Raw genomic sequence first — 16,189 nt, forward strand, 5'->3', positions numbered from 1 at the left:
AAAATTCGTCAATTAGGGTTTACTCGTCCAAAACCCTAATTTTCTCTCTTTGTGCATCCTTGAGTTTCTGAACATGTACATGCGGGTATGTGGGGAAGAGAGAGTTTCTAAACGGTTTCCTGGATGGCCTTGATGTTGGTGAAGAGACGTGAGTAAATCCATGCACCTACATTTTGAAGTTTCGGAATCCCTATCTCAGGCAAATTTTGAGTTCAGGCTTGTACTTCACCTAAACCCTAATTTCTCTTTCGTTCGTGTCTAACTCCTTCAGACACTCTGTAGATGCTCGAAAAGGCTTGGTAGGCTTGCATATTCCTTATGGGGTCAGTGATTTTCATGTTGAGAACTTGTTCAATTCCTTGTACCAGTTAGACACCCCTTTTCTGAGAGAAAATGCCTATCTTTGAAACCAAGGGTATTTTCGTCAAAAAATAATATGAGCCTGATTTTTCTTTGGCATGAGAGAGATATGGAGCCTCCCTAAGCATAGTCACGTCTTGAGAGAGGAATTGGCGCGTCTATGATCCTGGTTTTGGAAATCATGAACCTGAATTCCCTGTTTTGAGCTAAAATTCCTTTATTTTCTCTGTAATTCTGCTTTTCTGGGTTCGGTTTCAATCACGTTATTCTTAGAACACTTAGATAACTCAATATTCACGTGTATGAGTCCTTAATAATGAGTATACGAGAGCTTGGCCGGTCTCTAGCTGTAATAAGGCTGTCTTCTTTGAAAATACTCAAAATTACAACATAAGGGTATTTTGGTCAAAATCCCTTATGAGATCGTTTTTGTTGAAGAGTAATGGGCTAAAAGGGATTGAGAGAGTCTTAGATAATCATCTAAGAGAATGGGAGAGGCTCGGTCTCCTCTCTTTTTAGAATAAACCCTTTTTCACAAAATTCTTGAAATTAGGCCTTTTCGACAAAACCCTAATTCTCTTCGACTTTCGATCCCTCTGAAAATAATTCCGAGAGAATATATCACGTCCCACTGGCCTAGGAGAGCATCCTCATGCATGAAAAAGGTCTTGAACACGACTTGGAAGAGTTTTGGAAATAGAAAAGGCCTTGGTTTTCTTATTTGAGCCAAATTAAGGCTATTTTCCTCAAAACCCTAATTTTCTTTAACTTTTGATCCCTCCGTAGATTCCGAGAGAATAAGTGACGTATTATTGTTTTAGAAGACTACTCCCACGCATAGGAAAGGCTTGTACACGTCTTGGAGGAATTTTGAAAGGAAAAAGAAACCCCTCAGTTTCCTTATTTGATTCAAATTCCTCTAATTTCTTCTTTTAGCTCCAACTCCTTTTTCCTTTTTATTGATGGCCTCCCTTTTGAATTAGGATTGAAAATAAAACTCTTTTCCATATCTTTTGGGCGTGACCTAGTTATGGAGGTCTTTCTTCTCTTCTTCTACTCGTTCTGTTTGTATCAGGACTCTTCGTTTGAGTGATCGTCTGAAAACTTCAGTTTTGAGAGACTTGCGTAGAATGGCCGTAAAATCTTCATACCATGCCGGATTTGAGCTCCCAACCCAAATTTTAAAAGACAAAAGTAATTATATATTCAACACAAAAATAATTACCCAATTACGAGTTTTTTAGGTCAGTCAACTAGTCACGTACTTTTGTCATCACGAATCTCGTACAGAATTTCAGAAGTGTTTCAGATTGCGCTTACTTCGATGTTGGGACCACATCTCCTAGATCGCTTGTCCGTTTGAGGCTCCCTTTGAATATATTGTAGCAGAGATATAGATAAACATATTTTCTCAAGACAGTATCCCAAAATTCCTTACGAATGTTCGTCAGCTAGCGTGTTTTCTCATGGCAGTGTACAGAAATCCTAATTGCAAGAGGATTCCCATATTCCTTGATCCTTTGCATGTTGTGATGCCTTGAGTATGCCTCCTGGGGTATTATTACTTTACTGGCTTCCTTATATTATCATAAGACGTGGCATTTGTCTCCATGAACTCTAATCCCACCTATGAAGCAAATTTAGTCGTCAAACCTAAATTTCTTTTTTACTTCTGAATCTCAATATACCTTGTTTGATTCCATCTTCTTTTGCAGACTCATGACGTGGGAATGACTCAAGATGTACTTATTGTAAATACAACATAAATATCATCTGCCTCAGCTACCCATCAGTCCCCATGTTCTGGTGATTCTCGTGTCGAAGAAACCCGAAGAGATGAAGCACAATCATCGAATATCGCTGAATATCCTGCTGCATGTCTTGATTTTGTTGTCCCTAGTGCAACCCTGGGCTCGAATGAAATACTCGTAGGGGTATTTTGTGTTGCTACCAAATATGTCAAACTGTACCGGTCGATTTGGAAAAGATATGGCCACATTACTACAATGGGGATAATAACTTATGTTGTTCATCCTATGATCGAAATAGTTAACGACTTGCTGGAGATTCTCGATGTCGTACGGGACTTGACTCTGAACAACATTCCTTCTGGTTACTTCATAGATCTTGGAAATCTCGTGACCACTTGTGAAAATCTTCGCTTTGACGTGAGATGGCTCCGAGAATGGCTCAACAATATCCAAACCGAATTTGAAAAGTTGTTGCACTTTGTCCCTCGCTTTTCAAGAGATGCTCTTCATGGTGAGAATGAGTTCGCCCTTAGTAGTATGGAGATGAGGCGAGCTTCGACAATTTCAGAGGACTTTCAGAAAAAGATTCGGAGTGCAGAGACAACTAACCGGCATGAGGGTGATTTCCCGGGATCCATGTCTTGACTTCAGATGAGACACTTGCCGATGGATTTAATATCATGAGAATGATAACTCTGAATGTTCTTGCTTCTGATAATATTGTAAAATCTTTGGAGGGGTGCATGGTAGTCGAAGAGATGGAACATGATAAGCAGGCAGATCGAGATGCAGATACCAAAGTGAAACAGCCGAATATGAAACAAGAGATTTTCTTTAAGGACCTCTGTTCTTCAGGGTTGATGTTTTCCTTTTCTGGACCTTTTCTTTACGCATCTTGTAAAGGAAGAAGACCCTTATGAGTTATTAATTTTTGCAAACCCTAGCTGGCTATGTTGTTGTGCGAGTGGATGAAAACCCTAATAAATTTCGTAGTAGGAAGTCCTTCCTTGCGCGATCTTCACTCCAGAGGTTGTAGAAACTTCGTTTAACGTCCGATTTCAGTGGTTTACCCCAACTATCGAACAGAAGAGACTCAACTTTCATATAGTAGTAGAAAAATATAAATTTCGAGCCTCTTTAGTCAGTAGTAAGCACATGTGAATTTGAACTCGGGAATCCAGAGATTCAACAACAATTCCTTCAAGTGTTTTGATGACATCTCTTAGATCGTATTTTGAAACATCATGACATTTAACACGTGATATGAGAGACATAAACGCGTATTTCTTATCAAGGGTGTGTTGTCGATTTATCTACCAATTTTCCTAGTTCGTCGAGTTATGTGGATAAAGTATGAGTCGCGTCTGAATAGAGTGGAAACTGTAGACTCCTCTTTAAACCCATTGCAAACCCTAGTCCCGGTGAACGCGTATAAAACCCTAAAACAGATGAAAATATTCAAATTTGAATCTTCTTATTTTTAGTCAGGATCTGTAACATAGTCGCCCGATTGCTGAGAGCATGCTAACTGTGACATATTCAATGAGGCTGAAAAGAGAGGAGACTTTGATACATCGAGTCATAGATAAGTTTTGTTCACGATTTTGAAGGCCGATCTCTAGTCTCCTAGTCCTTAAGTTATAACTTATCATGATGTGGGTTTGAGGAGTTGAATGGTCTTGATGTGTCCCGATCTTTTGAGATTATTGCGATGATCGTTGCTAAATTTGTTATCTTAAAACTGGATGTTTGGGCCACCTCCTGTTGGCCATGCATGTATGTGATGCACGGTTCTTCGTTAGTCCCCAATTTGATATGAGACTAGGGATTCCCATTGGGTCGGGACGCTTGGAAAATGAAGTAAGACCCTTGACGCGTGCGAGAAGGCATGCAATAATCTGCGGGTTGGATACGTCTGTGGAGAGTCATGTCGAGATAATTCCGTATGTGTATTTGTGGACAAGATGAAGTTGTTGTTCCACTTCTACTAGGTGTATTGATAGGATTCATGCGAACTTACATAGTCGAATAATCTATCGAGTTCTGTTTTTCTTCTGGGAGATGGTAAACCAAAATTGAGAACAGTGTACGCCTTCTAGGACTAGCAGAACTATGGATGTAGCTGAATAATTGATTTGTGGTGACTTCTTTCATGGGACAGTTCTCTGAAAATCTTCTAGGCATTTCTTCACGCGGTAGAATTGTGTTTTGACCCGAGGAAGTTGTAAGTGATCGTCATATCTTGTCCTTCTCTCATCACGTATGACTTTGACTTATAGGATAGGCTGCCGAGCATATATTTTTGAGAGATGAGACTTTTACTGACAGAACTTCGAGCAACGTGTGGCTTGGATCTGCGGTTTTGGATCCTTCCCCTGTTTACTTCAGTGATAGTAGTTGGTTGCGGTTGTATGTCGAGTAATGAAGTTCTATCTGAATAATTGGAACTTCATATTTCTTTTCCCTTGATAGGTTTGGGTGCAAAGATATTTTCCTTCTCCATCTTGGGTGAAGTGAGGTCCCATCGGAAAATGATACTGGATAATCGTTGGTGTAGCCGAGATGGAGGCTCATCGAGACTTAGTCGTATAATCTCTAGGACTCCTTTTCTTTCTGACAGGACGGGTGTTGAGGTAGCATATCGACTAGCAGCTTTGCGTCTTCGGATAAAGCTGAGTTTCGGTTGAGCCTCGTCTTGGGATCTAGTTTCGCCTCATACTTTGTCGTGTTCTTGTCACGATCTTCTGGAGCAAGAAGGGAGACAACATGTATCTTTCTTGGAGGTTTATGACCCTACGTGGTTCTGTAACGCTTTTGACTAGGTTAAAAATTTCTTGGAGCCTTCCTAAGTTTTTGCTAGGTTTATCCTGTAGACGACGAAAAGACAAATCCGACCGAAAAAGAACTAGGTCAATCAGATACAGAATGAAAGAGTTATAAGTAAAATAATAAAGTGAAGTAAACTTCCCGAGTCCCCTGTGATCAGGTTGAGGGCCGTTGACCTAAACGAATTTTGGAACAAATATTCGTCAGAATCTCCAAGTTTAGAGCGTCATCTGGTCCTTGAGAGTGATAAGGTCGGCTGGATGGTTGCTCCTTTGCTCTGTCGCGTTCGTAATGATCTTTATCTTCTCCGGTGAGGTCGATTGCAGGCAAGATCCTGTCAGTGCTATCCTCAGCAGTTTTAGTACTCCTTTTTAGGAAACGTGTACTCGATATAGATTTGTTGGATCTATCCCTACTGGTAATTTTAAAGGCATTTTCAGATAAGTCTGGATGTCAATCTGAAATTTTGCAAGATTCTGTTGATTCTCCGGGAGTTCTCATCGGTCCATATCCAAGGTTTTCAAGGATTAACAGTAGATTTTTATGAAAATAGGTTACTAGGGCGTTTAGTTATCCAGGAAGATATCCATGTGATACGGTACACATTAACCTATTCACTACGGTCAAATATTTCGTCTGAGAGAGAAAACTACGGATAGGGATAACTCTCTCGGCTAAATATGTTATTGATTTATTGAGACTGAATCAGTGGAACGTTTTTGTGATCAGATTGATGGAATCGGCTTCCTCCTAATAGTGGACGTGATTGATATCTGTAACTGAGTGAACAACCTCCCACTGTGGTCGCCAAAATGTGGTTACCTAAAATCGGTAGAGGCTAGAGATGGGATTCTAGGGTTTTGAAAGTGAGTTTCGGGAGGTTGAGCACGAACAGTCTTCGTCTAAACCACGCACAGTGGCCGTTCAAAGGCTGCTTCAGTCACAGGGATGGAGGTTTAGGGCTGGTCTTGGGGAGGGAAGAAGATGAAGAGAGAGATCAGAGAACAAGTTATTGCTCTGAGAGGTTATGATAAAGATCCTCGTAGCTTGGAAAACAGATGACCTATTTATAGCCGAATTCTCTAATCTCAAGTCGGTGAAGATAAGGATTTCTTTCCGTGCCGTGCGGAACAATTCTTCCGTCTCTTCAGGAATAGGGATAAACTAGGTTGATTTTATCTCATTATTCCACCGCCTTTATTCTCTTATGCGGTGAGAAATAAGCCGGGTATTTCTAACACGTGTCGTAGACCGCCATACCAAAACCCTAATTGATAACCCCCAATTTGTGTGAAGCTGAGTCAGCCTTTATGATGATGTGTTGAGAGAGAAATATTCTCTTTAGCCGAGTTGGCCAAGATAGAGAGATATTCTCTGATTTGTGAGAATGACTAGGATGAGTCACATGAAAAGGAATGGAATTCCTTATGAATCGTGAGCAGAGTGTGAGAGGAGCTGGGGCTGATCTCCCTCTTTCCATGGCCGGTCACACATGCCATGTGAAAACTATATTATTGTTTGTAGGTCCCTTTGTTGAGCATGCGGTGCTCAAGAGAGCCTATCCATGTTTTTGGATTCAAGTTCAATCTACTAGTCGTGAGTGTATTTGAGAGGCTGAGAAATAGGCTTGAGCACTAGGTAAGGTGTGGGCCTATCATGTGAATCTATCCGAGATTTTGAGTAGAGATTCTCTTCGAGATTTTGTGAAAGGCTCAAAAATCTCTCTGTGATTTTTGCTGAGAGATTTGAACATCTCAGGGATTTTTGCGGACAGATCAAAAATCCCTTTGTAATTTTTGCAGAGAGATTTTGAATCTCTCAGAGATTTATGCGGACGGCTCAAAAATCCCTCTGTGATTTTTGCAGAGAGATTTGATTCTCTCTGAGATTTTTGCGGATGGCTCAAAAATCCCTCTGTGAGTTTTGCAGAGAGATTTGAATCTCTCTGAGATTTTTGCGGACGGCTCAAAAATATCTCTGTGATTTTTGTAGAGATATTTGAATCTCTCTGAGATTTTTGCAGACGGCTCAAAAATCCCTCTGTGAGTTTTGCAGAGAGATTTGAATCTCTCTGAGATTTTTGCGGATGGCTCAAAAATCTCTATGTGAGTTTTGCAGAGAGATTTGAATCTCTATGAGATTTTTGCGGAAAGCTCAAAAATCTCTCCGAAGATTTTAGATTTGTATCTCTCTGCGGTCAGCTGGGACTCGGCCTGGGGAGAGAGAGAAAAGGCGCTCAATTTAATGTCTCCGCGAGACTTTGGCTCACTTGTCTTTGACCAGCGTATCTTGCAGAGATGTGCTAGGAATCAACTGTGTGTCCATATGATGAGCCAACAAGACCAGTGTATCTCGAAAGGATGTTCTAGGAGTCTGTGGAAAAGGCTCAGAGGTAGAATAACCAGCGTATCTCGCGGGGATGTCCTAGGAATCATCCAGAAACCTCAGTAAGTCGAGTCAGAGCCTAGAGCAGACATGACCAGTGTATCTCGCTATGATGTACTAGGAATCAGTTTTTGGTCTCAAATAGGGTGAGTTGTACTTACGGGAGATATGCAAATTTCCGCTCTGGGTTATAAGTCCGTCTACATGACCAGCAGCATCTGCAAAGCCTACATGACCAGCAGCATCTCGTTGAGGACGTATACTAGGAATCATGGCATCACAATCAGCTGCGTCTCGCGAAAAAATGCTGGAATTGTGGTTGTTCTGGTTCATAAGCCTGTCGGGGACGTTTTACGCTCTACAGAACCTACGTGACCAGCAGTATCTCGTTGAGGATGTGCGCTAGGAGTCACGTCATCACGACCAGTAGTGTCTCACGAGGACGTATACTAGAAATCGTGGCTAAGGATGCCTTGAGTACCAAGGGCTTAATCTCTCCCGTGAGAGTTGAGTTCTGTCTAAGTTTGGGGGTGATTATCATTCTCCGTGTGCTTTAACTCTTAGAAAGTACCCTCTTGTAGGACTTGACATTTGTTCCTCAACCATCTTACAAGATTATCTTCATACACGTTTTCCCGAACCTAATGATGTCCAGAAAGAAGCTCAGTTGTTAGAAACCCATCCTCTGGTTGATGTGGTTAACCCAGGCTATGATACCAAGATTGACTTTGTTTTTCCACCAAAAACTTTTCAACCAATTGTGGGAACTTTTGATTTTAAGATGTGTCGGTTATTAAGTTTTGAGACTAAACCTAATCACTTTAGGATATTAGGGTCGACACATTTTCTTAAGGAAGACCACCTCTTTCACTGTGGTCAACTATGTAAGTCATATCTGATTGACTTAGAGGATCTACAATTATTTAGGTTATTACTTCGTGATTCTAAGTTCGTATTTGAGTTTTTACAGACTCTAAGACCTAGTGATTCGGATCCCATCTATGAAGAAACGCAGCCAATGAAAATATTATATTTAGACCGTTTCATAGAACCTGAACCGCAATTAGCAATAGTTTTCAGGAAACTAGGTAAGGGCATGCTTTTCTTGTCCATTTTCTTGGTTCACTGCAGTTTCCTATGGTCATCTCTATTTGGTTTTGAAGACCCACAGTTATTTCGAATGTTACTTTATGGTTCGAGTTGACCAATCCTTTTCTAAGTCTGGCTGAAGACTTTAAACTTAGCACTTCTTGGGAGGTAACCCAATCTCATGCAACACGGTAATATCCTTCCTTAACTCTTTTGCTTCAAATAGTAACCGTTTCTCCTTGTTCATGCTTTTAATTTCATCTTTAGAACATTGAGGACAATGTTAGATTTAAGTTTGGGGGTATGGGAGAAACTTTTTAGTTGCAATTAGTAAACTCCAGAACCTAGAAATTTATGCCTATTAAGGTTTGCACTAACCAATCTAAGTGGATGGGAACATCTTGGTTATAGGAGTTGAGGAACCAATCTGATTAGATGGAAACATCGAAAGAGTCTATTCATAAAAGCACAGAGCTCAGGTGTTAAAAATAACATGATAGTTGCACCATATATCGTTGAGTCCTTTTCATTTCTTTTTTCTTTTTTATTTTCATTTTAAACTATGTTTCTCTAAGTGATTAGGTGGGGCACACGATTCAAGTTGTTACCACTGCTAGGGTGAATTAGAGTGACTGAGTTACTAAAAAAAAAGACCGGACCAGTTAGACCAATCGGAATAAGTATTAACACTTGGATAGCAATATGCGTGTGTTCTCCCTGTTTCCGTCGCCTAAGAAAGCGTGGAATGCAAGACCCGTGAGAACTATCGTGTAATCTCTTGACAAGAAGCATGCGCTTGGATCAAAAATATTTATTCATGCCGTTAAGTTAAAAAAAAATGGTTATTGTTCTGTGTAGTCAATGCTGGTTCCCTTGTATTTGCCAGTTTGTTAATCTATATTTAAGTTATTGACCATTGGTTCCCTTGTATATGCCAGTTGTGTTGATATTAGTCAGACCGGTATCTCAGTCCATTAGGATAGGTTCATTCTGGCAGTGGCCTTCAGACAGATATGTGAAACGTCGATCATTTGGTTAACATCAAAACCATCTACATTTTTCTATTTCCATCTCCTTTTTCTATCCATATGATTAGTTTGACTCTGAATATGATGTCCATAGTGCAACTATCTGAGTAGAGATCTGTCACTTTATATGAATTTTAGTATGCTTGATTGTAAACTCGTGTACAACAATTGGAATTTCGCATCAGGGTACTTCCTCCTGTAGTCAGTGATTGTAAGCCAACCAAGGAGATTCTTTAGTGTCTTCCAAGGTTCGTTGTAGATAGCTAAGGTCTGGAGTAAAGGTTTTGTGGGTACACCTCTGGTAAACCCTCCGGAGACAACACTCCTCCACTAGGGCCACCTAGTGGTTTAACGGCTTGCTGCACGTGCTAAGTGTAGTCATTTTACTTTCTAGATTAGATTTGCTCGAGGACTAGCAAATAATAAGTTTGGGGGTATTTGATAGACACATTTTTGTGTCTAATTTTTCCTCAATGTATGTATTGTTGGAACTCTATTTTTGTACTAATATTGTGTTTTTATGTATTTTTAGGAAATAAACATTTTTGGAAAATTTGGCTCGAAAAGTTGATTTTGGCACCCGGAGGACAAGTGTTATTCGGACTCTCGCTTTTGGATAAGGGGTAACCTAATTAGTAAGGGGCACCACCAGGTCACCCCCAAGGCATCTTCTATTCGCACCCCAGTTCATGATAGGGGGCATATCATCTTCAACATTCAAATTCGTGTTTTGGCGGGAAAACCATTTTCACTCCTGACAGATTTTCAATCAGCAAAATGAAGGTGTTCTAGTGCGATTCAATCGCTGAAAATTGGTGAGAAGTTGTGATTTAACATGGAAAAGCTGTTGTGAGTGTTCTCTTAGCTCAAATTTGGCTATAATTGGCTAGCCAATTCACGGGATCAAAACAGGTAAAACACATGCAGAAGAGTTTCTCTACGACTTCTGGAAGATTTTGTGTGTGTTTTGCTCTTGTTTCATGCATCGAGCAACTTGTTGGAGCATGTGTAATCGAATTGGAGCGTGCTGGACCAGAGAAAACGCGTGAAAAGCTAAAACAGGAAAGAAAATATCCGAAAAGATTTTCTTTCACTGCCGAGGATTTGTGGAGTTATGGAGGAGATTCGATGCATGCTTCGGGTTTAAATAGAGTCCTTGGAGGTCATAGAAAGGGTGTCGAGAGTTTGGGGAGTCGATAGGAGGGCCAGAGAATCAGAAATCAAGAGTTTTCATAACTCTGCTGCTGCTGATGATGATGATGAAGAACATGAAGAACACGAAGAACGGACCTGCCAGAGCAGTCGTTCTTCAACTATAACATCGACAGCGAAACGTGGGTCGTAGTTTTCCAACGACTACAACACTTAAGAGATATCTTTCTTTGTAACGGGTTATGCAACGATTATAAACGTTGCAAACACCTGATTTTCACCATTTTCTCCCCATTTCATCATTGTGAACCATTTTTGAGCCATAATAAATTATTTTGAGAGCATTTTTACTATGCTGAGTTAATTCCCTCGTAACCAAGGCAATGGAGGAAGCTATTCACGCAACATAAATGGGTAACTATTTCATTTAATTATATAATTTACCTAATCGCTGCTTTTGCAGAGTTTTAAATTGTTTGAATGATTATCTTAATTATTTGTTATTCAGTTTGATAGGTTATGATTGATTTAATCTCTTGATAATCTATGCTTAAGGTTTACAAATAATGTTTGAGAATCTGTATGATTGATAGTGAATTAAAGATAAAAGAGGACTTACGAATTGAATAGAGTTTTGAAATATTTATCATTCAATTTTGCATAATAGTGGAATCTAGTGTCTTGGTTACCTCTCGCACCCATTGTTAATAATTTTGTATATAATTTTATCAAATCTTTAAATTTAATCTTCACAAGTCCGAGAGTTTGAACCTCATTACTACAACCCACGAAAAATCTTTAATCATTTTGGTGCCGTCGACGCGGATTTGTGCTTAGGTAGAATTTTTAGGTTTTTATTATTTTTTTTACTATTATTTGTTCCTTTTTACGTTTCTTTTTGTGTCTTTGATTTACAGGTTCGAAGTGGAATACTAAGGACTTGGGAACAAAAAGCTTAAAGCTAAAAGAGAAGAAAAAAAAAGACATAATTTTTTTTTTAGGATTTGTAAATAGGCTTTATTTTTCATAATTTTTGTAATTTTCGGACTTTTTATTTGGACTTTATTCTGGACAATTGGACTTTATTCTTTTTTTAACCCTACGGAAGGGTATTATTAAAAAAAATTTTATATAAACTGTATGCAGGGAAGGACGACGATTACTATATCATCTCGGCCCCTCGGGTTCGTGCATGACATAGGAGTCGTGGCCCGAGTCGACTTCAACGGTTCATCACCCGTCTGGTACGGGAGGTAAGTCCATCGAAACACTCGCGAATCTCCTGTCAGCGGGTTTACTGTATTCCTTAAGGTGATTCATTGATTGAGGACGAATTTGGACTGTTTTTAAATTCCTAGTAAAGGGCAAGGCCTGGCCAATACAAGATAAGGGTTCGGATTTCATCACTGCTCCCTTCTTGCCCGCCTTAGGAAAACGAAACCTAACGCGAACCCAAGCTTTAAAATTTGGAATAGAACGAGACCGATGGGGTAATGAGCTTAATAGGAAACTCGTTCGAAAAATATTGGTTGCTCTTTAAGCACACTTCAAAGTTCATGATGGTTTCTGTGAGTTGAATGCGTGACTGCGCCGCCTTCTAATGCGGTGAGGCCTTGGGTATCAAAGCTCTACTAAGCTTCCCTCGCCTCTATTCAACTTACATTAGATCGGATTGATTCCAGAGGGGTGTGCTCAAATTGTAACGAATTCCTTTTCGAAGGAATAGAAGCTGGTCTAGAAAACAATCTAAGTGAACCCATCATGCTTTTTGTTTGCTAGAAATCTTTAGGTTTGTTTTGGTAGAGTCGAGTCGGCCTTGTTTGTGGTTATGTAGAATTCCCTTGCAATTAAGAATGTCGAACTGGTATGATAAAAGCCAATACAATGAGTATCGACCTGAATTTGAATATGAGCATCATCAGTTTTATGACCATGGTGGGAATAGTAGTTGGGAACGCCAACCTTTTCAAGGTTATGGTTCATACCATGGTGAGCCCAATTACTATCCACACACGAATTGGTCTTACGAGCAAGAAAATCAGGAACACTGTAGTACTGGTTGCTCGTTTTTGGAAACTAGTCATGATTATGATATTTATGAACCTGTTCCATCTCTAGAAGAGACCCAACAACGGATTGAAAGGACGTATAAATGTTTATTTTCAATGAATAGTTCAAAAGAAGAGTGTACACGATATTCTGAGATGATAAACGAGAGTGGTGAACGTATACGTGTTATGCTCAGTGAAATTCAGGCACGTCTAGAGGCAGAAAATGAACAGTTGGCTAATGCTGCTCGAAATAATCTAAATTTCCAAAATAGGGTTTCTAATTCTACCCTTGATATCAATAGTGAATATTTGCCTAATTTAGAGGACGAGGTTAGAATTGGTAACACTACTTGTTTTGATAAGGTTCGATCATTTTCATGTTATTATTGTGATGATTATGATGAGGATAGTATTGATGAAGAACATGAAATATGTAGGCATAGTGATCAGGAATTTGTTACTCCGATTGAGCTTTATAATGATAGTGTTATTTCTAATACAAATCCAAATAATTTTAATAATTATTCACCTATTCAAAAGGATGTGGATTTGACTAGAGATACCACCATTTTAGACGATGTAGTTCATGATCCTTTAGCCTGCAGTATGTTGGATAATCCATTATTTGATGTGCCTATCAGTGAATCGGAGGAGGTAACTATGATTAAAACCTTAGTTTATGAGCCTTTCTCTGATAATCCTTTATATGATTGTGATGATGGTTTAGAGGAAAGACTTTACCCTGAGAATACTGTTTTAGAATCTAGCGATTTAGAAAAACTAGTCTTAAAAGATGATAAACTCGTAGAAATGAGTGAGGATGAACCCAACTTAGAAGAATCTATTGACCATTTCCAGGAATCTGATGACCTAGAAATTAGGGAAGTTGTGACTAGTATTTCTAAAGACACAGAAAACTCTAAGTTTGGGGGTGATTATCATTCTCCGTGTGCTTTAACTCTTAGAAAGTACCCTCCTGTAGGACTTGACATTTGTGACTCAACCATCTTACAAGATTATCTTCATACACATTTTCCCGAACCTAATGATGTCCAGAAAGAAGCTCAGTTGTTAGAAACCCATCCTCTGGTTGATGTGGTTAACCCAGGCTATGATACCAAGATTGACTTTGTTTTCCCACCAAAAACTTTTCAACCAATTGTGGAAACTTTTGATTTTAAGATGTGTCGGTTATTAAGTTTTGAGACTAAAGCTAATCACTTTAGGATATTAGGGTCGACACATTTTCTTAAGGAAGACCACCTCTTTCACTGTGGTCAACTATGTAAGTCATATTTGATTGACTTAGAGGATCTGCAATTATTTAGGTTATTACTTCGTTATTCTAAGTTCGTATTTGAGTTTTTACAGACTCTAAGACCTAGTGATTTGGATCCCATCTATGAAGAAACGCAGCCAATGAAAATATTCTATTTAGACCCTTTCATAGAACCTGAACCTGAACCGCAATTAGCGATAGTTTTCAGGAAACTAGGTAAGGGCATGCTTTTCTTGTCCATTTTCTTGGTTCACTGCAGTTTCCTATGGTCATCTCTATTTGGTTTTGAAGACCCACAATTATTTCGACTGTTACTTTATGGTTCGAGTTGACCAATCCTTTTCTAAGTCTGGCTGAAGACTTTAAACTTAGCACTTCTTGGGAGGTAACCCAATCTCATGCAACACGGTAATATCATTCCTTAACTCTTTTTCTTCAAATAGTAACCGTTTCTCCTTGTTCATGCTTTTAATTTCATCTTTAGAACATTGAGGACAATGTTAGATTTAAGTTTGGGGGTATGGGAGAAACTTTTTAGTTGCAATTAGTAAACTCCAGAACCTAGAAATTTATGCCTATTAAGGTTTGCACTAACCAATCTAAGTGGATGGGAACATCTTGGTTATAGGAGTTGAGGAACCAATCTGATTAGATGGAAACATCGAAAGAGTCTATTCATAAAAGCACAGAGCTCAGGTGTTAGAAATAACATGATAGTTGCACCATATCTCGTTGAGTCCTTTTCATTTCTTTTTTCTTTTTTATTTTCATTTTAAACTATGTTTCTCTAAGTGATTAGGTGGGGCACACGATTCAAGTTGTTACCACTGCTAGGGTGAATTAGAGTGACTGAGTTACTAAAAAAAAAAGACCGGACCAGTTAGACCAATCGGAATAAGTATTAACACTTGGATAGCAATATGCGTGTGTTCTCCCTGTTTCCGTCGCCTAAGCAAGCGTGGAATGCAGGACCCGTGAGAACTATCGTGTAATATCTTGACAAGAAGCATGCGCTTGGATCAAAAAGATCTATTCATGCCGTTAAGTTAAAAAAAAATGGTTATTGTTCTGTGTAGTCAACTGCTGGTTCCCTTGTATTTGCCAGTTTGTTGATCTAGATTTAAGTTATTTACCACTGGTTCCCTTGTATATGCCAGTTGTGTTGATATTAGTCAGACCGGTATCTCAGTCCATTAGGATAGGTTCATTCTGGCAGTGGCCTTCAGACATATATGTGAAACGTCGATCATTTGGTTAACATCAAAACCATCTACATTTTTCTATTTCCATCTCCTTTTTCTATCCATATGATTAGTTTGACTCCGAATATGATGTCCATAGTGCAACTATCTGAGTAGAGCTCTGTCACTTTATATGAATTTTAGTATGCTTGATTGTAAACTCGTGTACAACAATTGGAATTTCGCATCAGGGTACTTCCTCCTGTAGTCAGTGATTGTAAGCCAACCAAGGAGATTCTCTAGTGCCTTCCAAGGTTCGTTGTAGATAGCTAGGGTCTGGAGTAAAGGTTTTGTGGGTACACCTCTGGTAAACCCTCCGGAGACAACACTCCGCCACTAGGGCCACCTAGTGGTTTAACGGCTTGCTGCACGTGCTAAGTGTAGTCATTTTACTTTCTAGATTAGATTTGCTCGAGGACTAGCAAATAATAAGTTTGGGGGTATTTGATAGACACATTTTTGTGTCTAATTTGTCCTCAATGTCTGTATTGTTGGAACTCTATTTTTGTACTAATATTGTGTTTTTATGTATTTTTAGGAAATAAACATTTTTGGAAAATTCGGCTCGAAAAGTTGATTTTGGCACCCGGAGGACAAGTGTTATTCGGACTCTCGCTTTTGGATAAGGGGTAACCTAATTACTAAGGGGCACCACCAGGTCACCCTCAAGGCATCTTCTATTCGCACCCCAGTTCAGGATAGGGGGCATATCATCTTCAACATTCAAATTCGTGTTTTGGCGGGAAAACCATTTTCACTCCTGACAGATTTTCAATCAGCAAAATGAAGGTGTTCTAGTGCGATTCAATCGCTGAAAATTGGTGAGAAGTTGTGATTTAACATGGAAAAGCTGTTGTGAATGTTCTCTTAGCTCAAATTTGGCTATAATTAGCTATCCATTCACGGGCTCAAAACAGGTAAAACACATGCAGAACATGAAGAACACGAAGAACGGACCTGCCAGAGAAGTCGTTCTTCAACTATAACGGTGACAGCGGAACGTGGGTCGTAGTTTTCCAACGACTAC

The sequence above is a fragment of the Papaver somniferum genome, chromosome 1 (assembly GCF_003573695.1).
Source record: "Papaver somniferum cultivar HN1 chromosome 1, ASM357369v1, whole genome shotgun sequence".
Classification (NCBI taxonomy): Eukaryota; Viridiplantae; Streptophyta; class Magnoliopsida; order Ranunculales; family Papaveraceae; genus Papaver; species Papaver somniferum.